General features: G+C 42.8%; 1 protein-coding gene across 4 annotated transcripts in view; it reads right to left on the minus strand.

Annotated features, from left to right (window-relative positions):
- The window catches only part of PLA2G4D (phospholipase A2 group IVD), a 52,509-nt gene extending 43,051 nt beyond the window's left edge, over positions 1-9,458 (minus strand). For 2 of the 4 annotated variants that reach the window (XM_082388750.1, XM_082388748.1), the window contains exon 1: positions 6,802-7,068. The gene's annotated coding sequence lies outside the window, so the exon portion shown is untranslated. Of the gene's footprint in view, positions 1-6,801; positions 7,069-8,687 lie in introns of those variants that run through there. The other 2 variants (XM_082388749.1, XM_082388751.1) reach the window with 2 other exon arrangements.
- Positions 9,459-9,868: the final 410 nt, after the last annotated feature.

Below are 9,868 nucleotides of genomic sequence, written 5' to 3' on the forward strand. Positions count from 1 at the left end.
GTCATTAGTAAACCGCTTACAATACACATCACAACTTATTGCCACTCCCCAGTGTCCCAGGACTCACTGCTGCAAAGCACAGCTCAGAGGCAATTCATTCTCTTTAGATGCTCAGTTCCAGGAGAGGCCACATGGGCAGGAGATATTTGTGGGTACAGCAATAGCAAGCTCCAGACATGGTTTTGAAACTTCCTGACATCCAAAAATACACCCAACAGGTTCCTCAATAAGGTAACACTATGCTGTGCCTACTATTTCCAAAAGAGAAGCTTTTACCTCCTGGGTTTCCTATTTCAATAAGTAGCAGCAGTGTCCACCCAGCTGCCCAACAGATTAGGCAGGATTTTTTTCAGTTGCAAGTATGAGAAACTAAACTCCAACTGGCTTAAGCAGAAAAGCAATTCATGAGCCTCAGGAAGCCCATGGGAAGCACTGGGAAAAGCCAAGTTTCCAATCCTACCTTCAATATTCACCATTGTGCAACTTGGACAAGATACTTAAATCACTTATAAAATGGGGGTGATAATAGTATTGTTGTGAATATGAAATGAGTTAACATTTTAAAGTACTTTGGATAGTACCTGGTGCAGAGCTAATGCTCAATAGATATTAGCTGTTACTATTATAAGCTATTATGCAGGAATCACAACAAATCTGGAGGAAAAATAAAAATATTCATCCTGGACATATTGTAGTGTAACTGCAGAACACCAAAGGTAAAGAACAAAAGATAAAAGCCCTCAGGAAAGAGAGAAAAGTTGCCTACAACTAGGCAATTAGGCTGGAGTGGGCTTTTCAATAGCAGTAACAGAAGCCAGAAGAAAGTAAAATATCTTCAAACTGCTGAGAGAAAAAACTGCCAAATGAGAATTTTAACTCAGCCAAACTATTATTTGAGACTCAGTATTAAATGAAGAACTCATCAGATCAGAATCAACTGAACCACCAACAATCCTTACTAAGCTCTTCTAAAGATTTACTCCAGGAAGAAGGAAAAAGAACAAAGGATGAAATGCAAGAAGCATTGCTGGGAAAATAAGTTAGTAAACATATGGTAAACCAAAATATTGACTATAAAAATAATAATCATGATGATGACTAATGCAGGGAATAAAAAAGAAGTAAAACACAGAACAATGACAAGTGAAATAGGAAGATGTGACTGGAGCTAAAACATTCTGAGGACCTTGGTATTGTTCCGGAGGAGAGTAAAGACATTAATTAACTTTAAACTTTGTGAATTTAAGTAAACAGGTTAAAATTTGGGGATACCTACAAAAAGAACAGAAATAGAGCATATAAACCCCAAAACAATAGAGAGGGAGAAAAAAAAGAATCAGAAGGAATTCAGGAAAACTTAGAAAAAGAAGAGTGAATAGAAGGCACAAAATAAGATAGCAGTAATGGATCCAAATATTTCAAAAATCATGATAAATATTAATGGACTAAATTCATCAATTTAAAAGCATAAATTTACTTTTCTGTATGATTGAAGTTTATCACAATAAAATATTTTTAAAAGGGAGAGTGTCAGTCTAGAGTTTCTTAAAAAACCACCTATGGCTGTTTTCAAGGGTACACTGAAAACATAACACAAAAAAGTTGAAAATAAGAGACTAGAAAAAGCTACACCAGGCAAACACTAATCATAAGAAAACTGGTGTACATATAGATAAAAGAGACTTTAATGTAAAAGTCACTAGGGATAAAGATAATTGCTATGTAAAGATAAAAGGAATAATTCACCAGGAAGATATGACAGTTTGAAACTTGCATGTACCTAAATAACATGCCTGAAAATATTCTAAGCAAAACTTGACAAAATTTCAAGGATATTGATAAATCCACAATCACGTCTCTCTCACTAATAGGTAAGTAAAATACACAACATATTATTAAGAATATAGAAGATTTGAGGGCTTCCCTGGTGGCACAGTGGTTAAGAATCCGCCTGCCAATGCAGGGGACACGGGTTCGCGCCCTGGTCTGGGAAGATCCCACATGCCGCGGAGCAACTAAGCCCGTGAGCCACAACTACTGAGCCCACGTGCCGCAACTTATGAAGCCCACGCACCTAGAGCCTGTGCTCCGCAACAAGAGAAGCTACCGCAATGAGCAGCCCATGCACCACGACAAAGAGTAGCCCCCGCTTGCCGCAACTGGAGAAAGCCCACGCGCAGCAACGAAGACCCAATGCAGCCAAATATAATACATAAATTAATTAAATAAATTTTTTAAAAAATGCACAGACTCTTTAAAAAAAAAAAGAATATAGAAGATTTGAATAACAAAGTTAACAAGCTTTATTTACTGGACATATATAGACCCCTACATCCACTACATTTAAGGAATGTATGTTCTTCTGAAGCACAACGGAAAATTTACAAACACTGATCATGAATGAGGCTTTATGGTAAGTCTCAAAATTTTAAAGACATAGTGTAACAGAGAAGAACAAACCTGACTTCATACTGGATCTATTTCTTTAGCTCTAGCTGCCTGTGTTTAGTCATGTTGGCTCTGCAACTTTGTAAAAGAATGTTGCCTATAGCCTGAAATACACATGCTAGCCCTTTCTCAAGGCTCTGCCTCCCAGGCTTGACCTTTAAACACTTTTCATTAATACAGAGATAAAAATTTACAGAGCATGCCTTTAAAAATCTATGATTTGGGCTTCCCTGGTGGCGCAGTGGTTAAGAATCCACCTGCCAATGCAGGAGACATGGGTTGGAGCACAGGTCCGAGAAGATCCCACATGCCTCCGAGCAACTAAGCCCGTGAGCCACAACTACTGAGCCTGCCCTCTAGAGCCTTTGAGCCACAGCTACTGAAGCCCGTGTGCCTAGAGCCCGTGCTCCACAACAAGAGAAGCCACCGCAAGGAAGAGAAGCCCCCGCCTGCCGCAAGTAGAGAAAGCCCGCGCACAGCAACGAAGACCCAGTGCAGCCAAAAATAAATAAATAAATTTATTTTTTAAAAATCTATGATTTGAAAATTATATATATAAAAAAACCCACATTCCCAAATGGAAACATAGAGTAAACTTATTTTAAAAAACCTTACTTTTTAGAACAGAAAAACTGTGAAGACAATACAGAGTGTTCATATACCATGTGCCCAGTGTTCCCTGTTATCGACAGCTCACATTTGTGCAGTACATGTGTTACAATTAATTAGCAATGTTGATACATTATTATTAACAAAATCCATACTTTCTTCAGACTTCCTTGATTTTTACCTAATGTCTTTTTTCTGTTCCAAGATTTCATCTGAGATACCACATTACATTTAATAGTCACGTCTCCTTAGCCTCCTCTTGGCTGTGACAGTTTCTCAGACTTTCCTTGGTTTTGACGACCCTGACAGTTTTGAGGAGTACTGGTCAGGCATTTTGTAGAATGTCCCTCTATTGAGATCTGCCTGATGTTTTTCTTGTGATTAGACTAGGGTTATGGCTTTTGGGGAGAAACATTGCATAGGCAAAGTACCATTTTCCTCACATCACGTGAAGGGTTAATTCTATCAAGGTGCCTCATCATTGCTGCTGTTGACCTTGATCACCTTGCTGAGATAATGTTTGTCTATCTTCTCTATTGTAATTTACTTTATTCCCACTTTTCATACTGTCCTTTTTGGAACTAAGTCACTAAGCATAGCCCACACTTAAGAAGTGGGAGTTATATTCCATCTCCTTTAGAAGGGAGTATCTATATAAATCATTTGGAATTCTTCTGCATTGAAGATTGATTTGCCTCTCTCCCTCACTGACTTATTTATTCAATCATTTATTTACACCTGTGTGAACTTATGGATATTTATTTATGCTTTGGGTTATAAATACTATGTTAGTTATTTTGTTGCTCAAATTTATACGTATATGTAATATGTATTAAAAATATTACATATGTATATATAAACCTGTGTGTTATACTATATATTAATATATATTAATCCATGTATGTACACATATCCATAATTATTTCTACATGTATCTATCAGTATCTATATTAAGTTAAACATAAGTTCATACTCATAGAGTCTCCAGCTCTAACCCAGTACCTTGTGCTTCATTCTTGTCATCTGGGATTTTTTAAAAAATGAATTAATAATTAAAACTCTAACAACAACAAAAATAAAACTCAATACCCAGATTGTTTGATGGCAAGTCTTATCAAGAAGTCAAGGAATAGACACAATTTTAAAAGTGCATTTGAAAGGCACCAAGAAAGACCAAAAACCAAAAATACCCCCAAAAAACAGGAAAGACGTTCCTAGAGAGAAAGACTCCATATCTAAAGATGTCAATTCTTTCCAAAAATAATCTATACATTTAATGACATTCCAGATGAAATCCCAGAAGGGTTTTCAATGAAATTTGACAAGCTGAATCTAAAATATATATAGAGAAGGTCAAAAAACAATAATAGCCAAGACAATTCTAAAGAAGAACAGGAAGGAGATTTGCTTTACTATAAATTAATTATAGCTGAGTCTTGGTGCAGGAGTAGACAACTGGACAAATATAACAGATTATGGAGCCCAGAAACAGATCCACACATATTTGGAAAATTGTTAGATGAGAAAATTGGCAGTGTAGATCAGAGGGGAGAGAACTATCCATTAAATGGTGCTGGCAAAAATATAATTTAGGTCTTATATTTAAAAGTAAAGAGTTTGATATTTACAACATCAGAATAAAAAGGGATTTCTTAAACAAGAAACAAAAACCACAGACCATAAAGGAAAACAATCATATACTCAATTACATTAAAGTGTAATTAAAATACAAAACTTCTTTTTAATAAAAGACACCTTCCAAAGTTGAAAAAATAAGCTACAGACTGAGGGAAGGTATTTGCAATATATTTAGCCAAAAAAGTATTGGAATCAAAAAGTATCTTTATACATTAACAAATCAGTCAGAAAAAAACAAAGAACTGAAGAGAGAAAAATGGGCAGAGTATATAAACAGGCACATCACAGAAGAGCAAACGAGAATAGCCAAGAAACACACAAAAAATACGTTCAACTTCACTAGTATTCAGGGAAATGCAAATTAAATTCACAGCAAGATACTACTTCATACATATAAGATTTGCAAACATTCAAAAATCCTACAAGATTTTTAAATGATGAAGTAAATTAAGCATTTTTCCTTCTCCTCTTGGAAGTCTTCCAAAAGCAACATGAGAAAATAATAACAGAAACACAAACTCCACCTCTGATGAAACTGAAAGACATTTGAATCCCAACCCACGAAATATCTGGAAGGACTGCCAAAAGCAATGAAGATCAAGCAGTAGGGGCAGGTAGAGAAGCAAGGATGCAGGCGATGCCTGAGCTCAGAGACAGTTCAGAGTGTACATACCAAGGTGCAGAACACACCCTGAATTGCAGAGCCAGAATAAGGAATGGGGTGCATGGGCTTGTGGCAGGAACTTCCCTGGGATTGGTTTAGTTATGAGAAATATAGGAGGTAGGGCTGATTGATAAATCCCAGAGACAAGCCCCTTGAACACGAAGCTGAGTATTCCAACACCTGAGCAGACCCACAGCTGCCTATCTCCTTTGGCTGCATAATGGTGAAGTAAAGGAACACATGCTCACTACCCTAAGACATAAAGATGGTTCCTGTTGGGGCACTAGTTGCTCAGGCCTCTCCTTGAGCCTTGAGATTAACTTTCGGTAAATAGTTTGTATCTGTTATTAGGGTTCCCCAGAGAAACAGAACTAATAGGTTGTATATATATATATATATAAAGTGAGTTATTATAAGGAATTGGCTCATGCAATTATGGAGGCTGGCAAGTCCACAAACTGCAGAGTGGAGACCCAAGAGAGCCAATGATGCTCATGAAGTCTGAGGCAGCTGGCTGAAGAATTCCCTGTCACTTGTGGAAGCCAGTCTCTTTGTTCCAGCCAGGCCTTCAACTGATTGGACGAGGCCCACCCACATTATGAAGGACAATCTGCTTTACTCAAATTTAAATGCTAATCTCATCCAAAAACACTCTCCAAGTTGACACATAAAATTAACCGTCACAGTGTCTAGGGTTTGGTTCCTTAGAAGCAGAGCCTGAGGCAGGGATTTGGATGCACTTGTTTTATAGAGGAAATCCTCTCAGGAGACTGGCAGTGAGGGGAATCAGGGCAGGAAAAGTAGCTAAACAAAAATGTGCTCTAAGCTGCAGTCTAGCTTCAAGCCGATCCTTTGGAGACTTCTGCAGCACAAATGACACCAGATTGTTTCCATTTTGAAGCAAGGGGCCTGGTTCTCTGAACTTCTGTGTCTGTTGGGTGTTGACTGTGGGTTACCCCAGAGCTGGGGGTATGAGTGAGAACATCACTTCCTTGGGTGGGTGGTTAATTTTATGCGTTAACTTGGCCGGGCTATGGTACCCACTTGTTTGGTCAAACGCTAGTTTAGATGTTGATATGAAGATATTTTGTAGATGTAACTAATTTATAATCAGTTGACTTTGAATAAAGGAGTATTGTGGGTGGGTCTCATTCAATCAGTTGAAGAGCAAAAACTGAGTTTTCCCAAAGAAGCAGGAATTCTGCCCAAGACTGGAACATCAACTCTTGCCTGAGTTTCCAGCCTAATGGCCTCTCTACAAATTTCAGACTTGTCACACCCCACAATCACATGCGCCAATTCCCAGCTCCCCTCCTCCTGCCGCCCTCTCCAACTGGTTTTGTTTCTCTGGAGAAGCCTCACTAACACAGCAGGTAAGGGGGCTTTTATTCAGCCAAAGGTAAACCTCTGGAGGAGTTACCTGTGAGCCATTAGCAACTAACCATTCCAGCAGCTGGAGGATGGGTGCACTGGTCTGATAAAGAGAATCTGGGTAGGGCACCAATAGCATCCACTACAGTCCATCTCCTGCACCACTCAGATCCACTTGCTTCCCACATTAAATTCACTCAATCCAGGAACAGCTTTTCCAGGATTCTGGTCGGTCACAATTTCTGGGGACACATACAAGAGAAGAGTTAGTGGAATACAGCTTGTGCTGCTACAATTGGTCCCAAATCTGTAGCTGATACTGTCATCTTCCCCCTCCACCCCCCATTCTAGGTTCTCCTCCCCCTGAGCCAGCACTTTTGCAGGTCCAAGCAGCTCTCACGGTGGGGTGTCCCAGACCCTCATCCCTGAGGGATCTGGAGTTCGGGTTACCACGCTATTATCAGACCATGGTTGCTATAATTGCCCATTTTACAGTTAAAACTTTGTGTGAGAAAATCAAGGATCATCTGATGCCAAACATAATCCTCCCTGCTCTCGTTCTATAGCAGCAGCTCTAGGTCCTGATGATCAGAACCAATTACCCCTACCAGTATGGTAAGTAATTCCTTTCTTTGCCTGCTGCTCTATCAGCATGAGGAACCCAAAGTGACAAGGCAGCAGCCATAGTTTTAAGTTTAGTGTGACTCACTGTGTCCCCATATAGAAGCTCCCTGGCCTGGGAGAGCTGGGAGGAGCAGCCCAGGGAGGGGTGTGGCTGTACCCAGCACAGATTGGGTTAAATCTCCAGCCCTTAGAGGGACTGAGTGTGGCCCTCAAAGTCTCTGGCAGCCTCCTCCACCCCTAACCCCCACTGTATCAGTGAGCCTTGAGGTCCACATGGTACTGTGGTCCCATGGGTACAACAAGCGGTCAAAGTCTTTCCCCTGGGACACCATGTGGGAAAAAGAACAATGTGAGGAGAAGTCAAAAGAGTTTACTGTCCTGGACACCTGCCTCGGGGAGAAGAGGAGGAGGTTAGGAGCAAGTCACAGAAGCCCCCCACGAGGCCTCCAGGTTGGGCACAGGCTGGCCTTCATGTTTGGAACTGGAAATACCTGGGGGCTGGTCCCCACCTGAGAATCCAAGGGGTCCATTGCTGTTTATCTTCCTTTCCCAGGAGTAAGGAGAACGTCATTGGTTCTATGGTCCATCATTATAACCATTCACTGACACCCACTCTTAACCCACTGGCCCATCTCTTGCTTCATTACGCTCACTGGGGAACACTCAATCCTGGTGGAATCCAACTCTTGGACCACTTGGCACCTGCACTCACTTTAACCCCATGACCAGGAGCCTCAAGTGGGTCCCTGTGTTGCCCAGCAGCCCTAGTCCACGTCCTTAGTCCATTCCCCTCTGCCACTCCAATAACTTGGTCATACTTTCTCCACCATCCATAAATCTCCTCCAGACTCTCAGCTGATGACCTTGATTCCTATTCCTAATTACTTCTGTTACCTATACTGTCTTCCAATTTTTCTCCTCTTGTTTTCTTGAACCAGTCAGGTTTCTCTCCCGCTGCTCTACCAAACTGCTCTTGTCAAGACCCCCAGTCAAAGCCCATGGCGAGTCCAGGGATGAGTTCTCAGTCCTCACCTTACTTGACGTCTCAGCAGCATGTGACACAGGTGATGGTGTTCTCCTCCTTGAAATGCTTCCTTCCCCTGGCTTCCTGGACAGCACACTAACCTGGTATTTCTCCTCCTGCACCACCCACTCTTTCTCAGTCACCTTTGCTGCTTCTTCCCACCTTCTTGACCTCTCCAGACCTACATCAGTCCACACAGCAAACAGGTTCCAGAAGAGTCCTGCATGCCCAGCCTACTCTCCGGCTGCTGTTTTTCCCACCCACCCTATTCCTGCAGCCTTGGGCTCCTCCCAGCCCATAGTAGGGTACCTGCACAGGGGTGATGTCCTCTGGGGCAGCTGGAAACATCAGGACCTCAGGCTGGTGCAGGCTATGGCAGCAAGTCCCTGGCCATGCTGTCCCGCAGTGAAAGGGGATCTTGGGTCCTGGGGCCCCACGCTGCCTCTCACCCCTGAATTCCCTAGGGTCAGCCTGATCCCCTGGCAAGCCTTCTTTGGGAGTTCTGATGGGAAGCTGCTCGTCCAGACACAGCTCAGGACTAGATTCCCAAAACCGGGCATAGTCTGGGAGTGAGAGAAGGAGCCTCCAGATAGTGGCACTGTCACATGCAGACCCCATCACATGCAGGCCCCTCCGTAGCCAGCATATGGGGCATCAGGGGGGACCTGAGAAGGCAGCCTGCCTGCAGTAGTTCTTGCTCAGAGGAAGGCACAGATCAGGAAAGGGGGGTGCAAAGGAGGCATCTAGGCTAAGGTCATCAGGGGCTTCCACTGAGCGTGAGACTTTGCAGGTACCCCTGGGAGCCACTTGCCAGGCTGGTGAGGGCAGGGAAAGGGGCTTGTGTGAAGGCTGTGGCCTCAGCTGTTGATCCCAGCAGGTAGTGCAAGAATGTCATGTCTGAGGAAGGCCAGGTGGTCTCTTAAGCTTGTACTTCCCATCCCTTCATGTTACAGTACTCCTATGCTGCCATGTCACTGATCTGAATCACTAGGGTAAATGGACAAGTCTGCAGGGAGCTGGAGGAGGATGGCCAAGAGGGCTCCAAACGCCCCAGGCCCTTCCAGGCACCTTGAGGGCTGAGGAACTCGATGTCTCATTCAGGAATATCAGAGAACAGCAGTCACTGGCTGGGAAGACCTGCCTTCGGCTACTGGCTCACTCTGCCCCTCCCCTCCCACCCTTGCTCCCTGGGTGGTGGCAGTGACAATCCCACAGGGATGGGGCCTTAAATCTGCCCAGCTTAGCAAGGCAAGGATCTGTTAGGAGATCAGGGCTCCACCCTCTGGGTGGCTCCCACACTGAGGGCTTTTTCCTCACCTCTTGGATGGCAGCCAGCACCACCAGAAACCTCTGGTACAGCTAATAAAAAAAAGAGCACACACACATGCACACAGGGACACACGAAGATGGACCACCTCCTCCCAGGCCAGGAGGAAGGAGGGAGAAGGGGAAGATTCATGGAGCAAAGACAAGGAGTGAATCCTGTCAAA

This window comes from Balaenoptera borealis (genome assembly GCF_965194805.1).
Source record: "Balaenoptera borealis genome assembly, chromosome: 3".
NCBI lineage: Eukaryota > Metazoa > Chordata > Mammalia > Artiodactyla > Balaenopteridae > Balaenoptera > Balaenoptera borealis.